Below are 17,356 nucleotides of genomic sequence, written 5' to 3' on the forward strand. Positions count from 1 at the left end.
AATGAGAGGGTGATTGCCAAAGAGAGCAAAACTAACCCCCAAAAATTCTTTAAGTACATAAATTCTAAAAAAAACGAAAAAATGAAAACGTAGGTTCATTAAAAACAGAGAGGGGAGTGTTGGTTAAGGAGGACCAGGAAAAAGCAGAAACTTTAAATGACTATTTTTCCTCAGTATATATTAAGGAGGAACCTATGGCAATGGATATACATAGGACCACTGAGAAAAATTTTCAGTCAAACTGTGAGTGGATGACTCAGGACAAGGTGCTGCAGCAACTAAAGAAAGTTAATGTCAACAAAGCTTCGGGGCCTGGCAGTATTCACCCACGAGTACTTAAGGAGCTGAGTCAGGAAATAAGTGAACCTCTGTTTCTAATCTTTCAGGATTCTTTTCTTTCAGGAATTGTACCAGAGGATTGGAGGAAGGCAGATGTGGTTCCTATTTTCAAAAAGGGTTCAAACTCTGTGCCCGGAAATTATAGACCTGTGAGCTTTACTTCCGTGGCTGGGAAAGTATTTGAAGGGCTGTTTAGGGATAATATTCAAGAATTCCTTGGGAAGAACAGTATTATTAGCAAAAATCAGCATGGTTTATGAAACATAGGTCCTGTCAAACTAATTTAACTGAATTCTATGAAGAAGTAAGTAGAAGTGTTGATCAGGGTGTTGCAGTGGATGTAATCTACTTGGATTTTGCCAAGGCGTTTGACACGGTTCCACACAATAGGTTAGTATTCAAACTGAAGGAAATTGGTCTAGATGCAAATGCTTGTTTTTGGGTAGACCATTGGCTTAGAGATAGAGAACAGAGAGTTGTTATAAATGGTAAATTTTCAAGCTGGTCAAAAGTGGTAAGTGGTGTCCCTCAGGGTTCTGTTCTGGGACCAATTTTATTCAACATATTTATAAATGACCTGGCAGTAGGAGTTGAAAGTCATGTTTCTGTGTTTGCAGATGACACTAACCTAGGTAAAGTTATACAGGGCGAGCAGGATATTACTGTGCTGCAGAGGGATCTAGATAGACTGGGGGACTGGGCACACAAATGGCAGATGAAATTCAATGTAGATAAATGTAAAGTTATGCACTTCGGGGTAGCGAATGCACAAGCAACCTACACCCTAAACGGTAGGGAATTAGGGGTAATGACAAATGAGAAGGATTTGGGAATTGTTATAGACAACAAACTAGGCAACAATGTGCAATGTCAGTCAGCAGTTGCTAAGGCCAGTAAGGTATTGTCGTGTATAAAAAGGGGCATCAAGTCGCGGGATAAAGATATAATTTTGCCTCTGTATAAATCAATGGTAAGGCCGCACCTTGAATATGCTGTGCAATTTTGGGCACCTATTCTAAAGAAGGATATCATAGCAATAGAAAGGGTGCAGAGGCGGGCAACAAAATTAATAAAAGGAAAGGAGCACTTTAGTTATGAAGAAAAGTTCACTAATTTAAACCTTAAAAAAAACGTCGCCTCAGAGGGGATATGATAACATTATATAAATATATTCGGGGCCAATACAAACCATTGTGTGGAAATCTGTTCATAAACAGGACTATGCATAGGACACGTGGTCATGCGTTCAGACTGGAAGAAAGGAGATTTAGACTAAAGCAGAGGAAAGGGTCTTTTACAGTAAGGACAATAAGGATGTGGAATTCTCTGCCTGCAGAGGTAGTTTTATTGGAGTCTGTACAGACGTTTAAACTGCAACTGGATGGATACCTGCAAAAACATAATATTCAGGGATATAATCTTTAATTATGGGGAAACAGCTTATTGATCCAAGGAGAAATCTGACTGCCATTTTGGGGTCAAGAAGGAATTTTTTCCCTGGTTAGTGCAAAATTGGAAAGAGTGAAAGATTCTTTTGGATCAACAGCAACAAATTAACAGATATAGGAAAGACTGAACTTGATGGACGCATGTCTTTTTTCAGCCTATATAACTATGTATGTAACTATGTACTACTTACCTGATGGTGCGATGGCTGTTCCCAGTGTGGATGCCTTGCTTCAAGACCTGCAGTCCCTCTCCGGTGGTTCCAGCGATGAGTGGCTCCGGAAGTGTATCTCCGGTATCCTGGCTGAGGCTCTCGGTCGAGAGGATGCTGCTGCTAACCCTCCTGCCGGTGTCTCTTCGCCTCGTCTCTGTGTCTCCAGGCCGCCTGTGCGGCTCAGTCCCGAGTCGCACGGCAGTCAGAGGGGTGTACGGCTGTGAGCCTGTCTGGCGCCCCGCCGGGCCCGGCGAAGAGGAGGAACCCGAGGGCTGCGAGGTCTCGGCGTGTTGCGAGGCCACGCCGCTCACCTGTCCGTGCTGACCCGGTCGAGCGATCCAGGAGCTCCATTTCCGATGATGACGGCGATCCAAGCGGTTCCAGCGCGGCGGTTCCTGAGCCGGTTGCTGCGTCTGCTGTTCGGCGCGGCGGGAGGCGAGGTCCGGCTGCTGTTCTTCGTCCGGAGGTGAGCGAGTCACGCCCTGGTGCGAGTGCCCGGGCGCCATCGTCATGGGGTCTGCCGTTGCCGGGAGCGTGGTTACCAGCTCCAGACAGGCACTTCCGTACCACGCTGCATCCTCCTTGACGCGCGAGACTCCCATACGGCTGGAGATGATGCTGCCCTGGCTGACTAGGTATCCCGATAGGGCTGCTGCGGCGTTGTTGGCCGACGGCTTTCGGGAGGGTTTCCGGATTCCTTTTCGGGATGGGGATGCGGTGGTTTGTTCCCTTGACTTCCCTGAAGTCTGCATTGGCTAATCCGCAGGTGGTTTCTGTTAAACTGGGTAAGGAAGTCAGTTTGGGCCGCATGTCTGGCCCATTTGAGGTTTCTCCCTTACCAGGGTTGCGGATATCTCCGTTGGGGGTGGTTCCAAAGAAGGAACCTGGTAAGTTCCGTTTGATCCACCACTTCCAAAGGGTCACTCGGTTAATGATGGGATTGATACGGATATTTGTGCTATGTCATATACCTCATTTGATAGGGCGGTTGATTGGGTTCGATCATTTGGAAAGAGGGGGGGTTAGGGCCAAGACCGATATTGAGTCGGCTTTCCGTTTGCTCCCGGTTCATCCTGACTGTGTTCACCTTTTGGGTTGTTCTTGGCAGGGTGGTATTTACGTTGACCGCTGTCTCCCCATGGGCTGCTCGATTTCTTGCGCCTATTTTGAGTTCGGGAATATGGTACCCATTCTTTTCGCATTGGGGCCGCGACTGAGGCGGCTCGGTGGGGTCTTCACCAGGACGTCATTATGCGGATTGGGCGGTGGGAGTTGTCTAGGTTCCGTTCTTATGTTCGCCCTCACTTGTGATTTCTGTTGTTGTTCCCGACTTGTGCTCTTACGTGTTTTTGTTTTCTTTTAGGTTCGGGACAGTTTCTCGTGTGGATCCTGGGGCACTCATTTGTTTATTGGGCTGCGCGGAGGGCTGCTGTTTGTCCTGCGGAAAAACAGCTCGGTTTTGACCCGTCTAAGGTGGTGGTCCGTTGGCTCGGTTTCCGGGGGCTGCGTTGGGACCGGATGTCCAGGGAGCTGTCGCGTCATGTTGCGATACATGGGGTGCCCCGGATTCTGCTGCTTCATGTTGGGGGGAATGATTTGGGTCAGGTTCCTATCAGGTCCCTCATCTCCTCCATGAAGGCTGATTTTCAGACGTTCTTTGTTTGGTCTGATATCGTTCCCCGTGTTCGGTGGCGTGGGGCTAACTCTCACGCGGGGATTGATAGGGCTCGCAAGCAGGTTAATAAGACTATTTCCCGTTTTATTTATTTTCGGGGTGGTGTCATAGTTAAGCATGCTGAGTTGGAGGGGGACCCTGCGGGTTTGTTTCGGTCGAATGGTACCCATTTGTCTGATGTTGGTCTGGACATTTGGCTGCTTAACGTCCAGTCTGGTTTGGAGCGTGCGTTGTCTGTGGTGGGGGGCCAGTGAGGTGCAAGGTGGTCGCACTCCCTGGCTTTGGCGGTTGGTTATCAAGCTGGCATAGAGCAAGGGTTAACCACCTTTAGGTGTGGTCTGACCCATGGTGCACAGGCCCTCGGCCTAAGTGCAGGACACTCCTTGGGCTTGTGCCTTGGTGAATCCAGCCGTGACAATGGCTGCAGTGCAGGGGACGCCGGTGGTCTCTACGGTTTTTATGGTTTTACGCCTGTGCCAGCCGGGTCTGTAGTTTACAGTTATGTAAGTCGTTTACAATTTAGGGTTACAATTTGTAGCCTTTAGATTTTGTTTACAATTGTTATATTTAAGGCTTGCTCGTGTCACAAGTAAGTCAGGTGGTGCGGCACGTGCATCGCCATATTATATATTATGTTTATATTGTGTTTTCAAATAAAGTTCATTTTACTATGAATAAAGTTATTTATACCTGTGTCACGGTGTGGAAGGCGTAAAGCGGACTGCACCGTGGCCTAATTTTTCCATAGTTGACTTATAATAAAACATTATATTATTTACTTGGTGTTTGTGTATTCATTTGGGGGAAAAAGAGGGCGACGCATTGACGCTACCTCAGTCACAATAGTAAACAACGTATTTTGGGTGCAGCCCTCCCTGAAACTGCAGCCCTAGGACTAGTCAGCCTAGGCCAGAATACACTGCCGCCTACTGCAGCAGACACAATTTAAATACAGGTCCTAAGCCTCTAAAGCAGTTTTCACCATGTTTTTCACATCTTTACATGAATGCTAAACATTTTTAGTAAGTAAATTATACAAATAATTCACCATTAGAATGTTTTCCCCAACTGTTTCAATCCAATAAAATGTGTTGCCAAAACACTTGAAATATTTGATGAAAACATTTAAAGATTAGTCTGTCTCTCCAGAGAGAGCCAGACATATTCTGGTAGGTAAAACTTAGCCTTATGAAATTTCTGATAAATTGGATCTGCCCATATATAAAATTCTATAATACTAACATCTTAAGAAACTGGTTATGAAATTCTTAATTTAGAATGATAATTGTTATTTTGGTTGCAATTTACCAACACTCATAAGAATATCCAAAAGCTTGCAAGTACTTACATTTTCAGGTTTCACATTTGCATATTATTAAGAAAACATGACTCTGTCCCCAAAAATAATCACTATAATCACCCCCCTTCTTGTTTTATAACACACCTTAACAGACAAAATTTAAACAGCCTCTACTGGAACTCAAAGGTGAAAAACAGTGAATCTATAGCCCAGTCAGGGCAAGTAGGCATATTCTGGCTATTAGTCATTAGGCTCTACATACGTCAAAAGTAGTGAGGGGGCATTGAGCAGAAATCTATTTCCCACAAGAGATGTCAGAGTACTCTCCAAATAAACCCTCTGTGCAATTTCCTTTCCCTCCATGTATTATGGCATCCATGATTATTCCTTGTTGAGGATGTGAAAATGACTGTGCAGAGGTACTCCCATATGCAATTACTGTACATTATGCAAGCCATAGGCATTAATAAAAGACGTCAATAGAAGCCATGACATGCCAGCCCTGTTGTACCTATTTCATTTACAGAAATGTTGTAACTGAGAGTTAACTAAAATGCTACATAAAAATTCAAAAGTTGTAATATTAAACAAGCAGCAAATGTATATTTTTTCAATTTAAAAAAACTGCATGCATGTAATTTGAAATAGGCTGTATCTTTGCTACAGAAATATGACAATATAAAATGATTTATTTCAGCATCAATATTTATGATAGTGCTGCACAAAAAGGCCTTTTGCTTAATGTATAAAACTCAATCAACACATTTTCAGCGTACTGGGTAGCATGGAGGGAAAAAAGATACCCATCCATCAAGCTTAATCTCCCAATTGTTATAATTGGTGTTTAGAAAAAGGTTTCAGATATGACAGTCAGAAAAAAAGTATTACAGTATTTTTTTTAAAACTGTATTTTTTGCTGTCTTAACTCCTTCAATATCATGTAAAAGGATCCCCCAGAGGATATTGTCTTCCAAAGTTGAATGCATCCTTGTTGACCTGTACAGAATCAGGACCAACTCTGGAATCTATCTACGAACCTGACAAGGCAGATAATATTCAGAAGCAGTTATAATTAAAATATAATGACCATAATGATTGAGAAGATGTGTATGCAAAGAGCGTGATCTTTTTAGCTGAGCATGTGTAATGTTTTTGATATAACGTTTTTGGAATAATAATTTAAAAGGTCATGACAGCAAAACTGAAAGTAAGTAGATGTGAAATTTAATAAAACCACAGCAGATCTCTCTAGATTAAGGGAATGTTGCAGTAGGAAGAAATTAACAACAGAGATGTATTATGATGGATTATGATACCACATGGACATAGGAAGGGGGCACAGCCAGCCCATACAACTCTTTGATGCTTCCTGTGGCTGATGATAGGGTCACATTTTTGTCCAGGGAAACTAGGCTATAACTTGGTTTACCTTGTGGTTAATGTGCCTATGGTTAACAATCTTGCCAGGTATTATGCAGACCTATTGTATGAACAAGTGAACCTGTCAGGGACCCTGGTGTCGGTCAGGCTGGAGTCCCTGTACAAGAGTAAGATCAAGCTTTGAAATCGGCCTAAGGCAGACGGGTGTTGCTGTGTCCAGTTGCAGTTGTCTGCATTAGCCTTTGGCTTTCTCTTTGGCACCATCTGTAGACACAACTGGAAAACACAGTGAGTTTAAGAACATGCTCACAGCAACAGGTTCTGTAGAGCAGGGAGGTATGGGCAGATAGCAAGGAGGTCTGTAGGACGAGCAGACTGCAAGGGGGCCTGTAAGATGAGCAGATGGCACAAATGGAAAACACAGTGAGTTTAAGACTACTGACAACTTACACACGGTCACAACAAGGGAAATATTTGTTGCTGTTTCCCTTTTATCCTCAGATCCGGTGCTTCTGTTATTTGCAGGGCGACCTCAGCTCCAGATCTACCCACCTTAGTACCGTGCTGTGCAGTACAAGCAGGTCCTCCCTCTGTTGAGGAATAGATCACAAGAAGGAACCTGATTCTTTGTTTTTATTGCAGGGAGCAGGACACTATATTAGCTTTTATCCTATCTGACCCCAACAAGTTCCTCTAGACCCCAATGAGAGAAGGCCTTTTCATGAAAAAGGATGAACAAGACACTAACCTCCAGCATGGAATGCATCCTCTCAGACTTTGCTGAGGAAGACCAGGAGCTCTGATTGCAGCCTGGTATGAACATATGAAGTGTTATGAAGTCCATGAGGTAAACAGAAGCTTTGGCTACCCTTACAAAAAATGGCAAGCTATTCTCCTGCTTAGTTTTTCCCTTTGAACGAGAGGACTTCAGTGCTGACCTGGACTCCAAAGATGATATCCCTGATCAATACAAAGGCTCAAAGACTTTGACCTTTGGTATGGACTTTGACTTCTCTTCCAGATTATCCCTTGGTACCCTGCTACAGACCCCTTGCTGTCTCCTCATACTACAGGCGCCCCTGGCCACCTGCTCATTCTACAGACCCTCTTGCTGTCTGCCCATACCGGCCTATGCTACAGAACCTGTTGCTGTGGGGCTGTTCTTAAACTCCTGGTGTTTTCCAGTTGTGTCTACAGATAGCACCAAAGAGAAAGGCTGAAGCAGACATCTGTCTGCAACTAGACACAGCAACATCTGTCTGCCTCTAGCTGAGTTCAAAACCCTTCACAGGACTCCAACCTGACCTGGCACCATACCTGGGAACAACACCCGAATCCCCCGGGTCACGGGGGTCTTGACACCACCGCTTCCCTCCCATTTACCTTTAAATGGGGGTGTTGCCCACTGACATCAGCCAGAACGCCCACTGACATCAGCAGGAACACCCCATCATTGGGAACGCCCCCAACATTAGTGGGAGTTCCCACAGACGTCAGCGGGCAGTCCTGGCCGTCTCCCGCAAAGGGAAGGCTCCGGGTAGCCGGAGCAAAGAAGTTCCCAGGTATGCCAGGCACTTGTGCGTCTGACAAAACCGTAGATGTCATTCTGAAGCGGTTTGTCATTCTGTTGGTTGGCCTTACTCAGATCAGTTTCACTTGGCAACAACATGCAGCAAATTTCCTTTACTTTAGCTACATGCCACATTTGACTTAATGCCACTTAAATGAGGTATCTACACAGAGGATTCCATGCAAGGGGATCGTAATGATTATAAAGTGGATAGGACAAGCACCTCAAAAATGTGATACATTGTCTTATGTTTCTTTGTTTTGATTAATAAAAAAATATAAACAAAACTACTTATCAGAAAGAAAAGAGCAAAAAGAAAGAAATAGCAAGAAAAATAAATACATTTGAAATAAGAGAGGAAGGGGGGACAGAGGACAAAGAAAAAATGGAAGTAAGAGAGGGAGAGAGAGAGAATAAAGGACCTTCCAGCAACTCTGCAACCTTTCTCGCTGCTTGTGGGGGAAGATTTGGATAAAGAAAAGGAAAGAAAAAATAGTGAGAAAGAAAGAGAGAAAGAAAGGAGTCGAAAGAGAAAGACAAAAGTGAAAGGGATAAAAAGGTTAAAAAAAAAAAAAAGATGCAGTGAGATAAGAGAGATGGTTAAGAGAGAAAAGGAGAGAAGGAAAAAAAAGAAAAGGGAGAGAGAGGGAAAGAAAATGAGAGAAAGAAAGAAGGTAGAGAAACACAGGAAGGACAAGTAAGGAGAAAAAAAGAATAGAGAAGAAAGAAAAAAGTACACAGTATCTTAATTATGCTAGTACAGTGCTGTGAAGAAATATTTTCCCCTTCCCGATTTCTTCTACATTTGTTTATTTGTCACGTTTAAATGTTTCAGAACATCCAACTAATTTTAATATAAGATAAAGACAACAGGAGTAAACAAAAATGCAGCGTCAAATGATCATTTCATTTATTGAAGGTAAAGAGTTAATCAAAACCCATATCCCCCATGTAAGTTATTGCCCCCCAAACCTAATAACTGGTTGGGGGGGTAGCATTTTTCCCCATCAGATACACCCTTTTTTCTCCCCATCATTTCCTTGGTCCACGCTCCCTAGCATGCAATCACTCCCTCCGCTTCCACACCAAAAAAAATATTTGCCACACTGACTGCAGATTAGGGGAAGACTGTGAGAGTCAGTGGAGGGTTTCTGACCCTACCGTGACATTGAGAGGTCCTCTCCCCCACGTAATCATCCCCAGAGTCCCTTTGTCCCCTCATTCACTTCACTGCAGTTCAGGTATAGATGAAATAAACAACACATAAAACAGCACTTGCATGTATAGATCAACCGAATAAGACATACAAACCCTATATTTGCAGGTATACATAAATAATGTATGGAAACATAGCATAGCAGATACAGATCAACAGAATAACGCATAAACCCAGTTTTGCAGCTATACATCATCTGCTATTCACATAAAAACTCAGGATTAAAGGTATAGATAAACCCCCCTAAATTACAGGCATAGATCACAGGTTACACACCCCAAAGGCAAGCCCTTGCATCCACATTTCCCACATAGAACCTGACCGGCACCCAGATTACACAAATAGATTACAGCCCAGCGTGAACCAACTTTGTCCCTGAACAGCCCAGCGTGAGCAATCGTTGTCCCCAAACAGCCCGCCCAGTGCCATCTTTGTCCCATAAACACCCTGTCTGTGCCATCTTTTTCCCCAAGGCTCAAACACTCTGCTTGAGCCATCTTTGCCTTTCCCTAAATCACATACATGTATCCATTAATGCATTCTCACAAATCATTCAAGCAATTCATCCACACATTATTCATTCTCTTACTCATTCACACAATTCATCCACACATTAATTAATTCTCTCACTCATTCACACATTAATTAATTAATTCTCTAATTCTCACACTTTATTGCAATAAACAGAGGGGCGGCGAGTGGTTGCTGAAAACTTTTTCATGAGCAACCGCTCGGCTCCCCCCTCTCTCTCTTCCGTCTGAGTGCCGTACGCGTTTCGATTGGGGGGGCAATCCAATGGCCCTGGGGGGGATTTATTAATTATCGCCCCCCTGCATGATTTACTGGGGGGATCTGTCCCCCTGGTTCCTATGCCCATGATTGGCGGCAACAAGAGCAATCAAATGTTTATGATAACTGGTAATTAGGGTTTTACATCGCTGTGGTGGAATAATCATTATGTTATGACCTGGTGGCCAGACATTATCCTTCAGGATTTCCTGGTAGAGAGCAAAACTTGTGGTTCCATCAATTATGGCAAGTCGCCCAGGTTCTAAAGCAGCACCAGATCATCACACTAAAGGCACCATGTTTGACTATTGGGATGATGTTTTTACTGTAAAATGTATTATGCCAGATGGCTCCTCAGTCCACAAACTATTATCCCAAAAGTCTTGGGTGTCATCAAAATGTTTTTTTTTGGCAAATGTGAGGCAAGCCTCTGTGTTCTTTTTGGTCAGCAGGGGTTTTCGCCTTGCAACCTCACATGGATACCATTTGTGCATGGTCTCATTCTTACTGTGGAATTGTGAACACTGACCTTAACTGAGGCAATTGAGGCCTGCAGTTCTATACATGGTATTTTGGGTTCTTCTTTTGTGACCTCTTTGATGAGTCCTCAATGTGCTCTTGGTAGCTGGCCACTCCTGGGAGAATTCACCACTATTCTCCATTTGTTGATAATGGCTTTTACCATGGTTCACTGGGGTCCCAGAGCCCTTTCCAGAGTGATAGATGTCAATGACTTTGTTTCTTATCTGTTGTGTGTTGGTTTTTGAGAACTTCTAGCCTACTTCATTTTGCAAAACAGGTTCTATTTAATTAATGTTTAGATTCAATTAGGCTGACAGTAATCATGCCTGGGGGTATCTAGTGAAATTGAACCAAATTATCAATTAAATTTGGTTAATTGGTTGATTTAGTAACTAAGGGGCAAATTCCTTTCCACACAGGGCCAGGTAGGGTTGGATAGCTTTTTTCCTTCTATACATAAAATCCTAATTTAAAAAGTGCATTTTGTATTTATTTAGTTTATCTTTGTCTAATATTAAAATTATTCGGATGACCTGAAACATTTAAGTTGTAGGGGTCAATTCCTTTTCACAGCACTGTAATTACATAATAGTATACTCAGTCTCATAAATACATATTTATAGAATCCTCCACCAAGCCAAGCCAGGATGTTGTTACTACAAATTTCAGATATTGGATATCACATATACCTCTAGGGCAGGGATATCCAACATGTGGCCAGCCAAACATCGAGGTGTGGCCTGCCTGTGGACCATGCAGACATATTTAACATCCTGAGTGCAATGCTACTTGCCACAGTGGCAGAGAATGCCTCGGTCCAGACCTGATCTTCCCCCTTGCTGCCCAATTGCTCTATGAGAGTGATTGTGCAGCATTAAGTTCTTAAATGCTTCAATTGCTGTCACTTAGCCTCTGTAGCAGTTTAAACTATTGCAGAGCTGGTCGGGAGTGGGCTGATTATGATCAGATCACTCCTGACCATTAGGAGTAATCTGATTATTATGGCAGCCACTTGATGTCCCCCTCTCATAAGTGGCAGCTGTCAAAGACAGAGGGATCATTCAAGGTAAATAAAAAAAAACATACAAATAAAAGCCCGACCATTTTTTTATACATAATTATTGCCACCTGATCAATTATTAGCGACACTTTGGGTCACTGGTTATTGATCATTCTTACAGTGGCCTTACCACTTACAAAAAAAGTTTTATTTTACAATTTTATTGTACACTCTGTAATTTAATAATGCTGCATATTGTGAATTTTGGCCAAGTTGGGCCATTTTCTCTGAATGAAAAATCAATGCACCCCACGCACACGTACATTTCTGATGATGGGACCAACTGCAGAAAAAAACTTGGAAACCCCTTTTCTAGGGTATAACATTTATACATAAAGCATGCTTTGGACAAGCACTACTTTTACTTAAGGGACACTAACGAACATTTAAACTACACCCCATCAAGTAGGAAGCATAGAAACATCATGATGTACTCCACCCGAGCAACATTTTGACCTTATGGTCAATCAACTTGCTCCAGTGATGAATAGTCTGATTACAGCTGCACCCCTGCTATCTCTACAGGGATGCTAGTAAAAAAAAAGAGGTTAGAAATAAGCATTCTTTCTATAAATGTACTTTATGGGACATTGCAGTATTACAATATGTATTCATTGCACATTTGTCTATCAGTGCACCTTTTAATTCGTTATTCATGTTCATAGTTAATCATGTAATTATACATCTATTTCAAAAAATTAAATGGTAATTAATATGCTGTATTGGAGCATTTAAGCTTTCTTTTGCCATGTAACATAGCCCTTTTCACCATGGAAATAAGAAGGGAAAAAAGCATTATTATTACTATTGTAATAGTCTGTAACCTCATCTGACGTTAAGTAAGTCCTTTTATCAAGTAATAATGGCGAATTGTAAATGTCAAGTCAATAGATGTTTAATATCTGCATACATATATGCAAAGAACTGCATAAGCAAGCAGTGGTTTTAAATGAAAATAAAATGTAACCAGGTCTCTTCTGCTGATCTAAAAGCAGACTATTAGCCTTAAATTCCCAGCACAATGCAATATAAGTGTATTTATGACCTTATGAGTGCTGAATTATTGGAGATAGTGAATGCGCCGCTGAGATTATTGCTCATATCAATCTTTGCATGGCATGCAAGCAATAATTGGTGAAATTTGGTGGAGTCCTTCAAGCTGTATAACAGCACGGCTCGGATGTGACACCATTATCTGTTTGTTTCAAGAGAGCAGCTGCTCCATCACCATCATATTATCATTATAAACACTAAACAGTTAGGATTTGAAGGCGGCAGAGTCTCTGGATTTGACTCCAATCCGCAGATAATTTCCTTGATAAATGTTGCAATTTTACGGAGATGATGCTCTGTACAAGCTTAAAAAATGCATGAAATAGTTGTGATACATCAGGAGCTACAGGGACAGCACATGCGAGGTGCCACAGTAGGAACATCTTCATTGCTTTCTCTCTGAAATGAAATTGCAAATACTAGGGAGCGGGAAATGTTGCATTGTACTGATGTTTGAAGCAAATGAAGCAAATATATTAACAAAATAAAAACAAATAAATAAACTCTCTGGTTATTAAAGAGGTAAGTGAGTAGAAACAAAAGGAATCCAGATGTGCAACTTCTCTCTTTTACATAGTAACAGATGTATATGAGTTTGTGTTAGAGGTGTTAGAACTGTCCACAATTCCACGGAGAACTGTATATATATATATATATATATATATATATATATATATACTATACATTTACATAGAGTGAATTATGCGTCTCACATATTGCATAGTAACCAGTCAATAACAAGTGAAATGTATGTGTGTCATGGCAAAATATGGCTGGTGTAGTCACCGTGCTGTGATCTCCAAGGAATCAATTAAAGGTGCCGCTGAATTTGATGTCTTTGCAACTGAATGAGAAACATAATTCCTAGCGCTATTAAATGGCCAAGCCTTTTAATTCAGGAATCGGTTTTTGTTGGGAACACCTAACTATCATGTGACACAAAAGCAGGCACTCATAGGTTTGGGTAACAGAAGCTGAAAAGTTTGTGTCATTATTATTATTAGTATCATTAATTGATTGATATAGTACCACTACATTACATGTTAAATCACAATAGTTTCATGCAATTAAACCTATAAAAAATCGTATACGACAATAGCATTTTGAGAGCTATTGTCAGCTACTGGGTCCATGACCCAGAGCACCCAAAGATGGTGTTCAGGAGTTATTGCGCAGTATCGGAGTTGGACAGGGCCTGGTGCAGGGCGACTGCACTCTCCAGGGTGTTGAGCATCTAGGGTTGTGCAGCCACGTACCAGCGCCCTGACATAGCAGCGAATGTTGTCCAGCTCAAAACAAAGTAATATCCTGTAGGTAGCCTGGAGCAGGTATGAGACATAGCTCTACAGACGAATGTGCAGGCTGGGAGTAGGAAAGCTAAGCAGAATACAGAAGAAATATAGCAAGCAAGGGGGATGGAGCAAGGAACATAACAGACCAGACATATATGGTACAGGACACAACAAAGGACAGGGAACAAGGCAAGGAACACAGGGAGTGGAGTGAGGAGCCGAGATCCTTAGACGCTTTTCCTTTAAGCAAGGATAGGATATCTTAAACTGGGACATGGGGAAAGGAGAGAGGAACCGATATCCTCAGATGATACAGGGAAAAGTGGACAAAAGTACACAAGAGACAAATGAATACAGGACTAGCCTAGGACTATGTGATAACAATTGGAGATTCCGTCACATCATATGGCCATAGTATGCTTAGCCCACCACTACGCCAAAGTACTCCAATATAGGTGGGTCCTAGCACTAAACCCTGCCTACTGAATTATTAATACACTGAAACTAAACATTGAATCAATACACAGAACAGAGAAGGACATACCTTTAGACTACAGACTGAGACAAACATAACAAATGGGTGGGGCACACCTTATAAAGGAAACAGAGCTGAAGCAAAGAGCAGGGCTGGGATCAAGGAATCAGAAGCACAGAACAGAGCATATGGAAATCCAGGAATGGAGTACAATAAAAAGGGGGAACTCTTGCGAGACGGGGGGAACTCTAGAGAAGCAGCTCTGCAGCCTGAATGGGGCCTGACAGCTATGTATAAAGATCAATTGAATGGAACAAAATTAGTCCTCATGGAAAGGGATGCTTCTGTAGCCCATGGAGCAATGCAACTTAGTGGAGTGGGTCTTGACAGAGCTAGGAGGTGAGCTTAAATGAGTTTGTTTGATTTAATTGGCATAGGTTGTTATGGGTGGGGGTTAAGAATGTTAGATATATAAGGGGAACCATTTTGTATGTGGTTTCACTAACTTTGTTCATTTTGTGTGGTAATTTCAGGCTTGGAGAGGCTTTTCTTTGTTTTGCAGGTTGACATGGATCCTGAGTTTGAAGTTCTGGAGGGGATTAGAACTGCTACGTGGGAGCAGGGTGCCAGATGCCTGAGGGAGCAGTTGACCCCGATGTTGAAAGGCAGAGGAGGCGCCTTCGAGGAAGTCGTGTCAGCCGGCGAGGCGCATTAGGGCTCCGGAGCGTTTGAGCCCTGATGCACGGACGGGAGGACGCCAGGAGAGGAGTCATTCCAGAAAGCAGGCGGGGGAGGCGAAAGGAGGTTGCAGTGTAGCTGGAGGCAGAATGAGTGGAGCGGTTCACGCGACACGTGCCTCGGGGAGGGCAGCGCCGTCGCAGACAATTGGTCCTGAGGAGTCTGTGGGTGTCGGCAGTGGGGAGCGGAGGGTGCTGCTGGGACGTCAGAGGTGGTGGGGGTGAGCATCATGAACAATGGGTCGGCAGGCCCTGATGTTCTAGGCAGCCGGGAAGTGGGGTTGAAGTTTATTGGGGATCCATAGAAAAAAAGGACGGGTGCAGGTTTAGGATCTGGGCAAGTGTGGTCCCCGTCAGTGCATGGCCAGGCAGGTGCTACTGTTTTGAGGTTGAGGGAGGTGGTGGTGAATTTTCAGCAGTGGTGTTAGGCTCTTCAGAGGCCGGTGGTGAGCGGGCAGAGTTGGCAGGTGGCATTCCAGATGAGCAGAATGTGTATGTGTCACGAACCGGGGGAGCAGGTCTGATAGGAGCCCAGGTGCAGGGGATACGAGGGGCTCTGTCTGTACCCCACAATGCATGATGGCCTGGGGTTGTTACAGACAGGTGCAGGAAATAAACCACAGACAGAAGATCAGGATTAAGAGTTGTATTGTATATGATGGTACAACAATATAAACAAGGAAAGTCACTTGGCAGGAAGCCCTCGGGTTGGGGCACACACACACACACACGGCAGGAAGCCCTCGGGTTGGGGCACACACACGGCAGGAAGCCCTCGGGTTGGGGCACACACACACACGGCAGGAAGCCCTCGGGTTGGGGCACACACACACACGGCAGGAAGCCCTCGGGTTGGGGCACACACACACACGGCAGGAAGCCCTCGGGTTGGGGCACACACACACACGGCAGGAAGCCCTCGGGTTGGGGCACACACACACACGGCAGGAAGCCCTCGGGTTGGGGCACACACACACACGGCTAGAAGCCCTCGGGTTGGGGCACACACACACACGGCTAGAAGCCCTCGGGTTGGGGCACACACACGGCTAGAAGCCCTCGGGTTGGGGCACACACACGGCTAGAAGCCCTTGGTTGGGGCACACACACGGCTAGAAGCCCTCGGGTTGGGGCACACACACGGCTAGAAGCCCTCGGGTTGGGGCACACACACGGCTAGAAGCCCTCGGGTTGGGGCACACACGACTAGAAGCCCTCGGGTTGGGGCACACACGGCTAGAAGCCCTCGGGTTGGGGCACACACGGCTAGAAGCCCACTTGCAGGGCACACACGGCTAGAAGCCCTCGGGTTGGGGCACACACGGCTAGAAGCCCACTTGCAGGGCACACACGGCTAGAAGCCCACTTGCAGGGCACACACGGCAGGTTACCCACTTGCAGGGCACACGGCAGGTTGCCCACTTGCAGGGCACACGGCAGGTTGCCCACTTGCAGGGCACTCGACTTGGGAGTCCACTTAGTGGGGAGCTGGCCGCAACTCAGGAACACGGCAGGTTGCCCACTTGCAGGGCACACGGCAGGAAGCCCTCTCGTTGGGGCACACACGGCAGGAGACAAAGCAGGAGCAAATCAGGAACCAAAGCAGGAACAGATCAGGAACCAAAGCAGGAACAGATCAGGAACCAAAGCAGGAACAGATCAGGAACCAAAGCAGGAACAGATCAGGAACCAAAGCAGGAACAGATCAGGAAACAAACAGGTAGTCCTAAAACATCAATGTCAAGACCCAGACTGAAGGGCTGGGCAGGTTTATATAGGCTGTGATAATCAGGTAGCAAGGTGCACCTGGACAGGATAATCAGTCTGATTGGTTCTGAGTGGCAAGGGCGGCCACTAGTGGCTGGAAACATGAAATTAGTAGCACAAAGTTTAAACAAGTCCAGACAGCGAAGGGTGGACGTTACAGTATGTGTCCTTTGCAGGTTCTCTCGGGGTTCACCTTAAGCAGGAGGTTAAAGAGAGGATCTGGAAGGGGGAATTTGTGGAAATCTTTTCTCTCCTTCCCCTAGAGGAGCTTTTTGACTGGAAGGAGGAGGATAAAAAAGATGCGAAGGAGGAAGAGGAGAAAAAACGTTGGTATAGGAAGATTCCAAAGTCGGTTGGCAATTGGCTTAGGGGTTTTTAGATTTTGGCTAGTGTGATTGGGGAGAAGTCACCCAACTTGTGCTCTGTTTTGTTACAGATGGGATATGGGAGGTATATCATACTTATGGGGGGTCTTGCTTTGTGCAAGTACGATGAGCAATTTTGGCAGCGGTTAGCGGCTA

This window comes from Sceloporus occidentalis, unplaced genomic scaffold (genome assembly GCF_023333645.1).
Source record: "Sceloporus occidentalis isolate IW3139 unplaced genomic scaffold, rSceOcc1.0.p SCAF_33, whole genome shotgun sequence".
Classification (NCBI taxonomy): domain Eukaryota; kingdom Metazoa; phylum Chordata; class Lepidosauria; order Squamata; family Phrynosomatidae; genus Sceloporus; species Sceloporus occidentalis.